Source organism: Microcaecilia unicolor, chromosome 3 (assembly GCF_901765095.1).
Source record: "Microcaecilia unicolor chromosome 3, aMicUni1.1, whole genome shotgun sequence".
Classification (NCBI taxonomy): Eukaryota; Metazoa; Chordata; class Amphibia; order Gymnophiona; family Siphonopidae; genus Microcaecilia; species Microcaecilia unicolor.
In genome coordinates this window covers 188863554-188878191 of record NC_044033.1, presented here as the reverse complement: position 1 = coordinate 188878191, position 14638 = coordinate 188863554, and the positions used below count along the sequence as shown (strand labels likewise).

At 48.5% G+C, this 14638-nt stretch overlaps 1 protein-coding gene across 1 annotated transcript in view; it reads right to left on the bottom strand.

The window, feature by feature from the left end:
• KMT2D (lysine methyltransferase 2D) overlaps nt 1-14638 on the bottom strand; it is a 591638-nt gene that overhangs the window by 324324 nt on the left and 252676 nt on the right. The window lies entirely within an intron of this gene.

Below are 14638 nucleotides of genomic sequence, written 5' to 3'. Positions count from 1 at the left end.
TAAAAACATAATTTCCATTACTACTTTCAGCTCTCCCTGGCTTATCTTGAGTCCTCCACTCAATTTATGTCATCCTACACTAACACTGCTTAGGTGACATAAGCATACATACTGCACTGAGTGAATTAAGTGAATTCCTTCAAACAGGCAGCAAATAAGTCCTAATAAATATTTGATTTTACCAGAGATGTCGTCCTGCGATACTGTCTGTGGAGTGAAAACACAGATAAACATTGATTTGTGTACCCTTAAATAACCCCTAATTAGCTACAAAATAAGCACTTAGGGGGCGGTATCCAGTGTGGTTTAACAGGGCAGGAGAGGTTCCTGTGTGGTTAAATCAATCTGACCAGGCCAGGAACAGATATGCAATGACACTTAACCAGTGTGTGTCACTGAGTATCTGCTCTGACCACCACAGTGCTCTCTGGTTAGTGCTGGGGTAGTCTGGGGGTGGAGTCTGAAGTTATCCTGGACTTGCTGACAATCAGCAGCATTACCCCAGATGACTACCTGGTTAACTCAGGACACCAAGGTGGCTGTCCTACGCTAACCAGGTAACTAAACAAAGTTACTTACCTACAGCAGATGTTTTCTAAGGAAAACATGGATACAAATCCTCACAATATGGGTGACATCATCTGACAGAGCACAGGAACTTTTCTCCAAAACTGATACCCAGAGCTTCGGATTTGGTTCAACCTTCCATGCATGCCCATCTCTCACCTGCCACTGTTGCTTGGAACCAAGCCAGTTCATTACTTAAGAAGAAAAAAAGTCATTGTGGAGGTGGGTGGGTATGTGAGAATTTGCTTTCTGCTGTTCTTGAAGAACACCTGCTACAGGTAAGTCATTTGTTTTCTCCAAGAAAAAGCAGGATATTATAATCTTACAATACAGGACTCTCTAGCTATAGGCTGCCTTTCACAGGGAAAAAAAAAAAAAAAGGAACATAACTTAACTTGCGGTATTGCAACAGGCAGACACCAAGCCATTATGTCTTACCCATTTTTATTTTTTTCAAGGCAGCTTGGAATGAAAGAGATGGACCTAGAGGGAATGGAGTTGGAAATCTAATGCCCAATAAATTCTGGAGAACTATCTGGCCAAATCTACTGATGTGTAAGTCTCATTCTAGTCAATAGTGTGAGGTGAATATGTGGACAGATGTCCATGTTGCAGCTCAAACATTCTCTTCTATGGAGGCACATCACGTGGGCTACAGACACTGCCATAGCTCTGACATTATAAGCTATGACATGATCCTCTAGGGATAGGCCTGCCTGGACATAAATAAAGGAAATTCAATCTGCTAGCCAATTGGAAAGTGTAAGTTTGCAAATGGCAGCCCCCCATCCTGTTAAGAGTTCAAAGATACAAATACTTGGGTGGAATTTCTAATCGGCTTTAGTCTGCTCCAGACAGAAGGCGAAGGCTCTCTTGCAATTGGAAGCGTGCCATGCACTTTCACCTTTGTAGACTGCTTAAGATGGGACGATGACACTATCTTAGGAAGGAACTTTCAATGGGTGTGTAGAACCACTCAAACAATTTAGTACAAGGTGGATCACTTACTAAGGCTTGGAACTCACATCCTGCACCACCAAAAACAAAACTTTCCATTAAGGATATTTCAGATGGGAGGTTTTTTAAGCATCTCAAAAGGAGCTTTTATAAGCTGAGTTAATAGAACGTGGAGGTTCTTCAAGACTGTGGGTGGCCTAATGGTAGGCTTCAATTCAAGCAAGCCCTGCAAAAACTGGACCACTAAAGGCTGTTAAGAACATGGGTTTACTTTTTACATAATGGTGACAAGCACCAATTATACTAATGTGTACCTAATAGAGTTTGCCTTGGGATCTGACTCAACAGATATAAGAATGTAGTTAAGCAGCTTTTCTGTGTGACAGGAAAAAGGATCTAGGGACTTTCTGTCGCACCACACACCAAACCTCATGCATTTAAAACTATAGAAAGCCCGAAGTAGGATATTAAATACTTAACTATGGGGCCCTTTTACAAAGGCACATAAGGGCCTACGAGCGTGCAACACACATCAAATTGGCATCATCACTCGGCTAGCGCATGCGCCTTACAGTAATTCCAAGTTTGCCACGTGTCAAAAACCCACGGTACAAAATCATCTTCTATTTTCTACCGCAGGGGCGTTCCTGGCGGTAATCAGCAGTTGGTGCACTCTGGACTGTTACCAAGTAGGTAACGGGTGTGCCCTTACCGCTAAGTTAATGGGTGGCATTAAAGGTTCAGACCATAAACAGATGTCCACTGGTTTTAATTTTGATGCACGTCCATTTCACGGCCCCAAAAAATATCCCCCTTTTTCCAGACACGGTGGAGAAATGGTCCAGCGCGCATCCAATACACACACCCATACTACCAAAGGCCATTTTGTGGCACGTCTTTGTAAAAGGACCCCTATGTTAGGTTCTATGCAAGGGCCAGAACGCTGTTTGTTTTGTTTTTTTGTCCATGGACACAGGAAATAAGGGCTTTATTTGAAAATGGGCATTTAGATGTTTAGCTGTTTAATGTTATATTTTTCTATGTTGTTGACTGATTAATAAAGTTCATTAACCATAAAATTATACAACCTTCTGGAAGCCAACAAGACCTGAAAAACACTGTCAGCTATGTTTAGGAAAGCCTATTCGAGCCCCTCAACATCCACGCTCTGCAAGCATGAGACTCAATGTTGAGAACATGTTCTCCTGAGAGGAGAACACTGCAAACTGAGGCAATTTCTTTTGGCTTTTTTGCATCAAGTGCTCTGATTTATTTTATTTTTTTAAAGAGGGGGGTTAAATTGTAATTCTATATTACTAGATTAGCTGTTGACGTTATATTTTCTAGCTTTAGTAGAAAGAGCTTAGTTTAAGAAGCTTGCTTGCTCTAGCGATTTCTTTTTTACCTCCATTTCAAAGAAGAGGTAATCTAACTAAACTCCTTGAAGTCCTAGCACTTCTGAGGTGTTAGTTCCTTCCCCAACATCCACCACCCCATCTTTCAAATCTTGCTAACTCAATTATCTCAATTGAATTAGATAGAAGTACTTGCTATTGGCTGAAAGGGAATTCAAGAAAGTAAATAAGCCCAATAAACATCTAAGGTTAACCTATATAAGGAACCGACTAGATTTCACACATCAGGTACATAAAATACATTTCTGAGGTTTGAATGGGTAAGATAATCAATATATATGCCCACAGGTGAGGAAGCAAGTAGAACTACACACAAGAAATCAGAACAGGGACTTAAGCTCATATAAAAGGAGGGCAGCTGCTTTCTTTGGCTTACAAAACAGCTGAGGAAAAGGTAGGGGCTTTGATAGGGCTTTTTAGTTTCTTTTCTGTCAACAGGTGAAAAACTTCTGCAACTGAAATATAGCTAGAAACATTGGGACACCACTTACAGCTTCTGTCTCTGTCAAGAAGGAAAGAATGATACAAAGTGAGGAAGAATTGTTCTATGTGTAAGATATCTGCAGCTTGAATCCCTCATGAAAGAAGTGAAAGAACAGAGAGGAGGTGGCAAGTTTGATAAGAATCCATGACAATGAGAAATATATCAATGAAATGCTTCATGAGGCTTCAAAGAACTCCAGGACAGGGGAAGAAGTTGTGCAGAAAGAAGAAAACTTGACACAGGATCACAAGACCCTGCAGGATCAATATCATAACTCTACCTGCCCTTGAAGTGAAGAACTAGTATGTAGCCCGGGACGTGGAGAGGATAATAGAACAGCAGGAACCAGTGACGACTAGGAAGCAAAAAGTAGTGGTGGCTGGCAATCCCCTTCTGAGGGGTACAGAGGCATCTGCTTACTAGACGATGTCCTGGGAAGTGTGCTGTCTGCTAGATGCTGAGGTTTGGGATGTTATGGAGAGTTTGCCACAACTCAAACCTTCTATTATCCAATGCTGCTCATCCATTTTGGCACACATGATATTGCTGGGTACCATTCCAAACATATCAAAAGTGACTTCATGGTTATGGGAGAGAAAGTGAAGCAGATAGGTGCACAGGTGGTGTTCTCGTCAATCCTCTCTGTCATGAGATGACTTTTCAAGAGCTGCTGAACAAAGATGGTGTCCATTTATCAAATAAGGGAAGTGGTGTCTTCAGAAACATACTGGCAACCCTATTGAAGAGGGCTCTAAACTAGAATTGATAAGGGCTGGGTGATCAAAGCCTCTGGTAAGTAAAAGGCCTCAGGTAAGTTAAACATAATATACCTCTATAGAAATAAGGGGGAGGGGAACATTATTTTTGCTTTGCTCAGACATAAGCCCTAGATGTCTGAAAATAGACCTTGTTAAGAAAACACTCTAGAAAGCCTACCTACTGAATTCCTTATGATTTTGGCTGAAATTGCATTTAGAGAGAATTACTTCTGCTTTGATAAGGTATTTTTAAAATAAAGAAATCATAGTAACAGCAATGAGTTGTACCATGCCCCTTCTTTGTAAATTTGTATATGGCAGAGTTTCAAAATGAGTTCTTGTCGAATTACCCATACTCCGATTGCTATTAATTTTATGTTTAAATCATTTTTATTGATTGTAACTGACAATTAGACAGTTCCTTGTCGAAGAAGATACATACAAAAATTGTCATCCAACAAGTTCAATCAACATATCAAGTTACAGTGTGGCATTTGTTTTTTCTCCCCCTCCCACCCTCTTGGTACCCACTGATACTCCTTGTACATTGTCACACTCCAATATTACAAGTAAAATGAGAGCAACAGCTAACAATCATCTGGCTAGATTACTCTAGAATAAACTCTTTTATTTCACTGCAACGTGTGTGAGTAACCTAAACTATATTAACCTTAAGGTGTATCCCCCCCCCCCCTACCGACCTACCCTACCCTCCCTCTACCCTTCCCCCCCCCCCCATGCTCCATTGTGAGTTCAACTATATATATTGTTCTGGTCTCTCAGTGGTCAATGTCAAATGTGATGGTGTCTCTCACTGCATACTGCATGCCTAAAAAGGGTTTTTATACTGTCAGAGTGATACGGTCTGGACCAGAGGCCCCTCTTAACAGTAGGTATTATACAACCTGCACCGCTATCAACAGGCTCTCTGCTTAGTGACCGGACCCACGGGGCACCAGGGAAGAATCAAAAATTCAGCAATAGACTTCGTGCCCTGGACGGAAGAGTGACCCAAAGCACCTCCCATTGTGCCCTAAACCTAAGGCCCGCGGGGCTTTCCAAATCAGTCACTCCACACCGGTCTATTCTCATTTGTTTCACTAACTGTGCGCGCCATGTCTGTAAGGGGGGGGGGGGGGGGGGTATTTCCTTTGCCCTCCAAAACTGCAAAATTGTAGTTATTCCAAAATACATAGCCATCTTTGCAAATGCCCTAAAGCCCTCTGGGGGTTCTGCAGTGTACTTAAAATTATTAAATAAAATTAGAGGTTCACAAACAAGGGTACAATTCCATAATTGGTCTACCCCCCTCACAACCTGCCTCCAGAACCACTCCACAAAGGGACAACTCCAGAACATATGCCCCAGAGTGGCCGCACCTTGATTGCATTTTGGGCAGGTTCCTTCGGCAGCAAACCTCGCCCTTTGTGCTCTGTGAGGAGATATGTGTGTTCTCAGCAGCCATCGATATAGCCTCTCTCTCTGTGGTATGGAAAGTCGCTGCTTGTAGATAGATTTCAAATATGATCTACACTCTTCTTCTGTAAATGTACAGCCCAAATCCCTTGACCACTCCCGCACGAGCTGCCGGAAATCTAATTCTGCTGTCGTATCCTTAGGTTGTTGGTGGTGGAATCTCAGTGGTATTAGAAGCTGTGCTCCCAGAGTAAACTCTTCTGAGAGAACCTCCACCACATCCTCTGTAAGGTCTGTCCACTCTAGGGAAGCAACATAATGGCTCAGCTGGTGATACGCAAATTGGTATGTCGGGGGAATCCCATACCGGGACTGAAGTTCTAGGTATGGGAGAATTTGTTCCTGTTCTGTGACTATATGTGCCAGGTATACAATCCCTTTTTTGTGCCTATCTGCTAAATATGCTAACCCCTTGGCCTGGTGGAAATGCTGGATTGTCGCATATTGATAGTCAAGGGGATGTACGGGAGGAGAAGTGATAACGTCTGCACACCCACCTCCAAGTTTCCCTGAGAGATTTCAAAAGAGGGTGTCTCTGAAATGCTGCAGTAGGCAGGGGAGTCCCGGAGTGGAGCAAATGGTTGAAATGTATATCTGGGAACACCGAGGTCTCCACCGGTGTAATAGAGAAATCAGATGTCCCCCGATACCAGTCATTTATATGTCTCATGGAACTTGCAATTGCCAGAAATTTGATATTTAAGAGCCCCATACCACCCCCCTCCCTTGGGGCTATCATCTGATGGTAAGTTATTCTGGGTTTCTTCCCCTGCCATAGATACGTTTGTATCAGGCGCTGCAACAGCTTTTCCTCTTTGCGTTTCAAGAACAGTGGTAGTTGTTGAAAGACATACCTAGGAGCAACCACCATATTGAATAATGCTATTCTACCCCAAATTGTAAGTGGCAATTCCTTCCACATGGACAATTTGTTTCTAGTCATCTCTATCAATGGGCCTATGTTATCTCTGTACATGGAGGACCCGTCACTAGAAAAGTACACCCCTAAGGTAAAATTATGTATCATACCTGATAATTTTCTTTCCATTAATCATAGCTGATCAATCCATAGACTGGTGGGTTGTGTCCATCTACCAGCAGGTGGAGATAGAGAGCAATCCTTTTGCCTCCCTATATGTGGTCATGTGCTGCCGGAAACTCCTCAGTATGTCGATATCAAAGCTCCATCCGCAGGACTCAGCACCTAGAGAATTACACCCACAAAGCGACACTCTGCCCAGCTCACCACCGCCGAAACGGGGGAGGGGAATCAACCCAGCTCATCCCCACACAAGTGGGGGAGGGGAATCCGTCCAGCTCATCCCCGCGGAGCGGGGGAGAGACACCACACCCGCCGATGCGGGGGGGATCTGGCTTATCCTGCGACCGCAACCGCGGGAGGAGCTGGCTGACCCTAACACCGCCGAAGCGGGAGGGATATGATGCTACCCTACTGCCGCACGAAGCGGGAGGGAGCGCCGGCAGAATTTAGGTCTCAATCCAGCCCCGTAAAACGGAGGGGAGAGGAATGCAGCAGCTCACTGTAACACAAAATCGTCTCAACTCCAGAAGAATTCCATCAAAATAAACTTGAACACGAAGATCCTCCTGAACAGGAACTGAAGACTAAACTTGAACCTAAAATGCAACCAGAATATAAACAGTACAGATATCTGGGAGGGGCTATGGATTGATCAGCTATGATTAATGGAAAGAAAATTATCAGGTATGATACATAATTTTACCTTCCATATCATCATGCTGATCAATCCATAGACTAGTGGGATGTACCGAAGCAGTTCTCACCCAGGGCGGGACATAGAAATCCCTGACCGCAACACTGAAGCTCCAAACCGGGCCTCCGCCCGAGCAGCCACAGTCAAGCGGTAATGACGGGAGAAGGTATGAGCTGATGCCCAAGTTGCCGCCTTACAAATTTCTTCCAAGGAGACGGACCCGGCCTCTGCCATCGAGGCCGCCTGTGCTCTAGTGGAGTGAGCCTTCAGCTGGATAGGCGGCATCTTCCCCACGGCCACATAAGCCGCTGCCATGGTTTCCTTGACCCATCGTGCCACTGTAGGCTTGGATGCCTGCAGACCCTTACGAGGACCTGCGAACAGCACAAACAGATGATCCAACTTTCGGAAATCATTGGTCACTTCCAAGTATCTGATGATGACTCGTCTCACATCTAGATACTTGAGAGCAGAATACTCCTCTGGGTAGTCCTCCCTGCGAAAGGAGGGTAGGCAGAGCTGCTGATTCACATGGAAATGAGAAACAATCTTGGGCAGGAAGGAAGGCACCGTGCGAAGACACTCCTGCCTCAGTGAACTGCAGGAAGGGTTCCCGACATGATAGCGCCTGGAGCTCGGAAACTCGTCTGGCTGAAGTGAGCGCCACCAAAACGACTGCTTTCAACGTCAGGTCTTTCAGAGATGCCCTCGACAAGGGTTCAAAAGGTGACTTCTGCAAGGCTCTTAGCACTAGATTGAGATTCCACGCAGGCACCACCGAGCGCAGAGGAGGGCGTAGGTGATTAACTCCCTTGAGAAAGCGCACCACATCTGGCTGCGAGGCCAGGGAAGCATTCTTCAGGCGACCCCTGAAGCAAGCAAGAGCCGCTACCTGGACTTTAAGGGAACTGAGTGACAAGCCTTTCTCCAGACCTTCTTGCAGGAACGCCAACACTGACGAAATTGGAGCAGTGAAGGGAGAAAGAGAGCCTGCCTCACACCACGATGCAAAGCTACGCCAAACCCTGGAGTAAGCAGTAGAAGTAGAGCGCTTCCTCGCTCTCAGCATAGTGGCGATGACCTTGTCTGAGAAGCCCTTCTTCCTCAGATGCTGCCGCTCAACAGCCAGGCCGTAAGACCAAAGGGGAAGGGATCCTCCATCACCACAGGAGCCTGATGCAACAGGCCCCGCACCGCTGGCAGCCGCAGAGGGCCGTCCACCGAGAGCCTAATCAAGTCCGCATACCAGGGACATCTGGGCCACTCCGGACCCACCAGGATTATCCGACCCAGATGCTTTGCCACCCGGTCTAGCACCCTGCCCAACATGGGCCAGGGCGGGAACACATAGAGAAGCTCCCGTGTTGGCCACCGTTGAAGAAGAGCATCTACTCCCAGAGATTGAGGGTCCCGTCCTCTGCTGAAAAAGCGTGGCACTTTGCAATTGGCCGATGATGCCATCAGATCTATGCTCGGCTGGCCCCGGCGCTTCGTGATGTCCAAGAACACCTGAGCCAATAGCTGCCACTCTCCGGGATCCAAGGTATGGCGACTGAGAAAGTCTGCCTTGACATTCATGACTCCCGCAATGTGGGCCGCCGACAGCTGTTCCAGGTTTGCTTCCGCCCACTGGCATAGATTCATGGCCTCCTTGGCTAGAGGGGTGCTCTTGGTACCTCCCTGGCGATTAACATAGGCCACGGCCGTGGCATTGTCCGACAGGACCCGTACTGGCTTCAACGCCAATACCGGGAGGAACTCCAAAAGCGCAAACCGAATGGCTCTGAGTTCCAGGAGGTTGATTGACCACTTTGCCTCTGCAGGAGACCAGAGGCACAGCGCTGTCCTTCCCAAGCAGTGGGCTCCCCAGCCCGTCAATGAGGCGTCCGTCATGACGACAACCCACTCCGGGGTCAAAAGAGGCATTCCTGCGGACAGATTGTCTGGCCTCAGCCACCAGCTCAGCGCCTTGCGCACCGCTGGATGCAAGGGAAGGCGCACAGTGTAATCCTCCGACACTGGTCCATCGCTGCAGCAGAGTGTGCTGTAGAGGTCTCATATGGGCCCTGGCCCAGGGCACTACTTCCATTGTGGCCATCATAGAGCCCAACAGCTGCACATAGTCCCAAGCCCGAAGAGGAGAGGCTACTAGGAACTGGTCCACCTGAGCCTGAAGCTTGACAATTCGATTGTCCGGCAGAACACTCTGCTCACTTGGGTGTCGAAACGAACTCCCAGATACTCCAGGGACTGAGTCGGGCGCAGCTGGCTTTTCTCCCAGTTGATGATCCACCCCATGGAGCTCAAAAGAGCAATCACCCGGTCTAAAGCTCTGCCGCACTCTGCATAAGAGGAGGCTCGGATCAACCAGTCGTCCAGATAAGAATGGACTTGTACTCCTTCCTTTCGTAGGATGGCCGCGATGACCACCATTACTTTGGAGAAGGTCCACGGAGCCGTAGCCAACCCGAATGGGAGGGCTCTGAACTGGAAGTGTCGGCCCAGGACTGCAAAACGCAGAAAGTGTTGATGAGGAGGCCAGATGGGAATATGCAAGTAAGCTTCCTTGATGTCCAAGGATGCCAGGAACTCCCCTGCCTTCACTGCCACTATAACAGAGCGGAGAGTCTCCATTCGGAAGTGCCGAACTTTCAAGGCCTGATTGACCCCTTTGAGATCGAGGATAGGCCGCACAGAACCTCCTTTCTTTGGTACCACAAAGTAAATGGAGTAACGTCCCTTGCCAAGCTGATTTTCTGGCACCGGAACGACTGCACCCAGGCATATCAGATTGTCCAAAGTCTGCTGCACTGCCACAGCTTTGACCAGAGACTTGCAGGGAGAGTGCACAAACCCGTCTCTTAAGGGTCGGCAGAACTCTAGCTTGTAGCTGTCTCTGATGACTTCCAGCACCCAAGCGTCTGAAGTTACCCTGGTCCACTCGCCCAGAAATGAGGATAGGCGTCCTCCAATCTGCTCTGGGCCATGGACCAGGGCCCCGTCATTGGGTTCGAGACCCTGGGGGAGGACCGGAGGACGCACCTCCGGGACGGCGGTCTCTGCGAAAGGAATGCTGCTTGGGGGAGAAGTTCCTCTTGAAGGAAGAGGGGACAGATGATCCCGACTTGCCCGGGCGATACCGACGGGCTTCCTGAAACCGTCCTTTGGAGAAACCGGGGCGGGCACCACTGGCCCGAGCCCTGACCTCCGGTAACCTCTTGCCCTTGGACGTGCCGAGATCGGTCACAAACTTGTCCAGCTCGACCCCAAAGAGCAGCTTGCCTTTAAAAGGCAACTTAGCCAGGCGAGACTTAGAGGCGTGGTCAGCAGACCAATGCTTCAGCCAAAGCCAGCGCCAAGCAGAGACTGTCTGAGCCATACCTTTAGCCGAGGCTCTCAAGACATCATACAGCAAGTCTGCCAAGTAGGCCAAGCCCGATTCCAGGGCCGGCCAATTAGCCCTCAAGGAAGAATCCGAGGGGGAAGCCCGCTGCACAATCGTCAGGCACGCCCCGGCCACATAGGAGCCGCAAACTGAGGCCTGCAAACTTAAAGCAGCCGCCTCGAAGGACGACTTTAAAGCCGCCTCCAATCTTCTGTCTTGGGCGTCCTTTAGGGCCGTGCCACCTTCCACCGGCAACGCCGTTTTCTTAGTCAACGCAGTGATTAAGGAGTCCACGGTAGGCCAAAGAAAGGCCTCCCGTTCGCCTTCAGGTAGAGGATAGAGGCGGGACATAGCCCTAGCCACTTTAAGGCTCGCTTCTGGGAAATCCCATTGAGCCGAAATCAAGGTGTGCATGGCTTCATGCATGTGGAAGGTTCTAGGTGGGCGCTTCATCCCCAGCATAATGGCAGAGCGAGAGATGTCCTCCGGAGAGGAAATCTTCAAAATGCTCATGGCCTGCACTAACAGGTTGGGCAAATCCTCTGAGCGAAAGATCCGCGCTGCAGAGGGGTCATCCGCTCCATCCGAGCGGGAATCCATCTCCTGCAAGGAATCCCCAAAGGACAGTTGGGAGAACTCAGATATGCTGCCCTCATCTACATCAGAGGAGACAGAGTCCTCTAGGGCCTGGAAATCCATCCGAGGGCGTTTGCTTACGGAGGCCTCAACCCCTTTATCAGACAGGGGAGCAGGGGCAGCGTTTAGCATAAGAAAAGCCTGATGCAGCAGCAAAATGAACTCAGGGGAGAAACCCCCCAGACTGTGCACTTCTGCAGCCTGGGCCACGGCCCTAGACGCACCCTCAACCGGCGCTCGCAAGATCAGGGGAGAAACATGCTGCGCATCCAAAATGGCGTGCGGCGCGAAACTCCAAGGAGGAGCCACGCGGGAAGAACGGCGCTTAACTTTTGCAGCTCTCTTGCCGTCGCCCGAATCAAGGGCGACCATAGCATTAACGTCTCCCACCTCGAGGGCGGTCCAAGAAGAAGCCGTCCGAGCACAGTGGCCGGCCAAAATGGGGGGGGGGGGGGGGCGAGCAGCGGGGGATGGGCGCTTAAGGTGGGAAAAACCGCCACACCGGAGGAAGACCCAGGACACTTACTGGGCTCTAAACTGACGCCCACAAAAGGCGATTCAGGCTTTGAAACCCCCGCATCCCTGCTAGACGCGCACACCCGGTCCGGGGAGCGATTCTTCGCGCCCTCGCCCTCCGACGCCATAAGCCACGTGGAGACCGAACGGGGAATCCCCTGCCTGCTACAAAAGGTAAAAATTACCTGCTCCTCGCTCCAACGAACCGGTGTCCCAGTGAGCAGCTGCAATAAACGCTGATATAAACGTTGAAATAAACGCCCTTAAAGGACGTCCAAAATTTTTTTTTTTTTTTTAACGGAGCCAGCGGGAGGGGGGAGAAAAGGAGGGACCTGGGACCACCAGGTTTGCAATTGCTCAAGAAGAGCCCTCAACCCCAGGTACTCAACAAAACCTAAGAATTAGGCTTGGAGACCTAGCCAGAGCTGCTGCTGTGTGTGACCACCACCTGCTGAGATAGAGAACATACTGAGGAGTTTCCGGCAGCACATGACCACATATAGGGAGGCAAAAGGATTGCTCTCTATCTCCACCTGCTGGTAGATGGACACAACCCACTAGTCTATGGATTGATCAGCATGATGATATGGAAGTATTTCATTTTTGTTGTCTCCCATCTAAGTGGAGCCTCCCCTTGCCAGCATAATTTGGTATCAGTATCCATGGGCATCGCACAAGATTTGGAAAGGTTAAGGCCAAACTCGGACAGCCGCCTGTACTCCTTGATCAATGTCAGGGCAGCCTCAAAGGACTCCTGCAGGTTGGTCAGAACCAGGAGGACGTCGTCGGCATAGGCCAGAGCTCGGACCTCCCGCTCTCCCAACCGTACTCCCTTAATTCTTGGGTCGGAATTTAGAAGACGTAATAGTGGTTCCAGTGTTAAATCGAACAGGAGTGGGGATAAGGGGCAGCCCTGACGCGTTCCCCTGCCTATCTGAAACCTCGTTGAGAGCCCCCCATTTGCTGTTACATATGCTTCCATACCAGTATATAGAGCCTCAATTGCTTGCCTCACTCCGGTAGGGATTCCTATCCAATCCAGCATATAAAACAAGAAATTCCACCCGACCCTGTCAAAAGCCTTGGTGGCATCGAGGCTCACCAAAATCCCAGGGTTCTCCTCATGCCGGCACTGCGCCATTGCCAGTAAGACTCTCCGAATATGCAATACAGAGTGCCTCCTGGGGATGAATCCCACTTGTGCGGGCTCAATCACACTGGGGAGACAAGTGTTGAGCTGTGTGGCCAAAATCTTTGCTAAGAGTTTGATGTCAACATTAATTAGCGAGATAGGCCTATAGGATTCTGGCTCCTCTACGCTTTTCCCCGGCTTCAGAAGTAGTGATCTGCAGGCAGTATTTTCATACAATGGAAATTTCCCTTCCTGTATTACTGCCTGGTGATATTCAAATAGCGGGCATAGCAATTGGGGTTCTAACAATTTATAAAATTCTCCCAGATACCCATCCACCCCTGGTGCCGAGAAAGATTTTAACCCTTTTATTGCCTCTGATAGTGCCTTAAGCTGGATAGGGGCCTCTAGGCGTGCTATCTCTAACTCTCCTAGCTTTGGCATTTGTGCCCTGTTGAGGAAGTCACTCATATGTGCCTCCCTGACAGGCCGGTCGGCACTGTATAGCTGAGCAAAATGGTCCTGCAGTATTTGAAGGATCCTACCTGGGTCATTGGTAAGGCCTCCCGTCTTTTCTTTCAGAGCCGATATAGCTCTGCCCCCTCCCCGTTTCCGGACTATCCGAGCCAGCATGCCCCCTGCTCTGTTTCCAAATCTATGGAACCTATATTTTTGAAAGATCCTATTCTTTAACTTTCTTTCATGCAACAGGGAGTTGACAGCAGCCTGCACAGACAAGAAGGCTTCCCTGTTAGCTGCGGTTTGCCGCTCCGTGTAACGGCGTCTAGCCTTCTGTAACTGCCTATTCAGATGCAAAAGGCTAGCTGCATTCTTTTTCCGTTTATTTGCTACATACGCTATCAGGTCCCCTCGGAGTACCGCTTTACCAGTGCACCAGAACAAATGGGGGTTCGATTTATGTTCTCTGTTAAACAATTCATATTCTTCCCACTTTTTCACCAAGAATTTTTGAAAGGATTTATCTTTTACTAAGTAGTAAGGGAACCTCCACCGTCTGGCCGGCTGGAAGCTACCTGGGGCCTCCAACTCCAACCAGACAGGACTATGGTCGGATATCAGAATTTCTTCGATTTTGGTGTCTCGAACACAATGGAACAAGGCTGTTGAAATAAAAATATAGTCTATTTGTCCCCATGTCCCGTGCGCCCTGGACCAATGCGTGTAATCTCTTAAGTCAGGGTGCAGATTCCGCCATGCATCTACCACAGAGAGGGAATTGGTAAATTCTTTTAACATCTGTGACCCCCTTCGACCCTCCATCCCTCTGCCTCCCTCCCCTGAATAATCAATTTTGGGGTCTATCAGTACATTCATATCCCCTGTTATGATCAAGTGTTTGCCTTCATAAGGGAGCAGTCGCCGTAATAATCCAGGGAAGGAGGAGTTGTCAGGAGGGGTGGGAGCGTAGACATTTAGCAGATATAGTTCCCTCCCCTGTAACCACAATTTAACCAGAAGGAATCGCCCCTTAGGATCCTGGAGGACTGTTTCTACCGTGCAGGCCAGTCGCCGGTGAATGCAGACTGCTAATCCCCCTCTCCGCCCATCTGGGGAT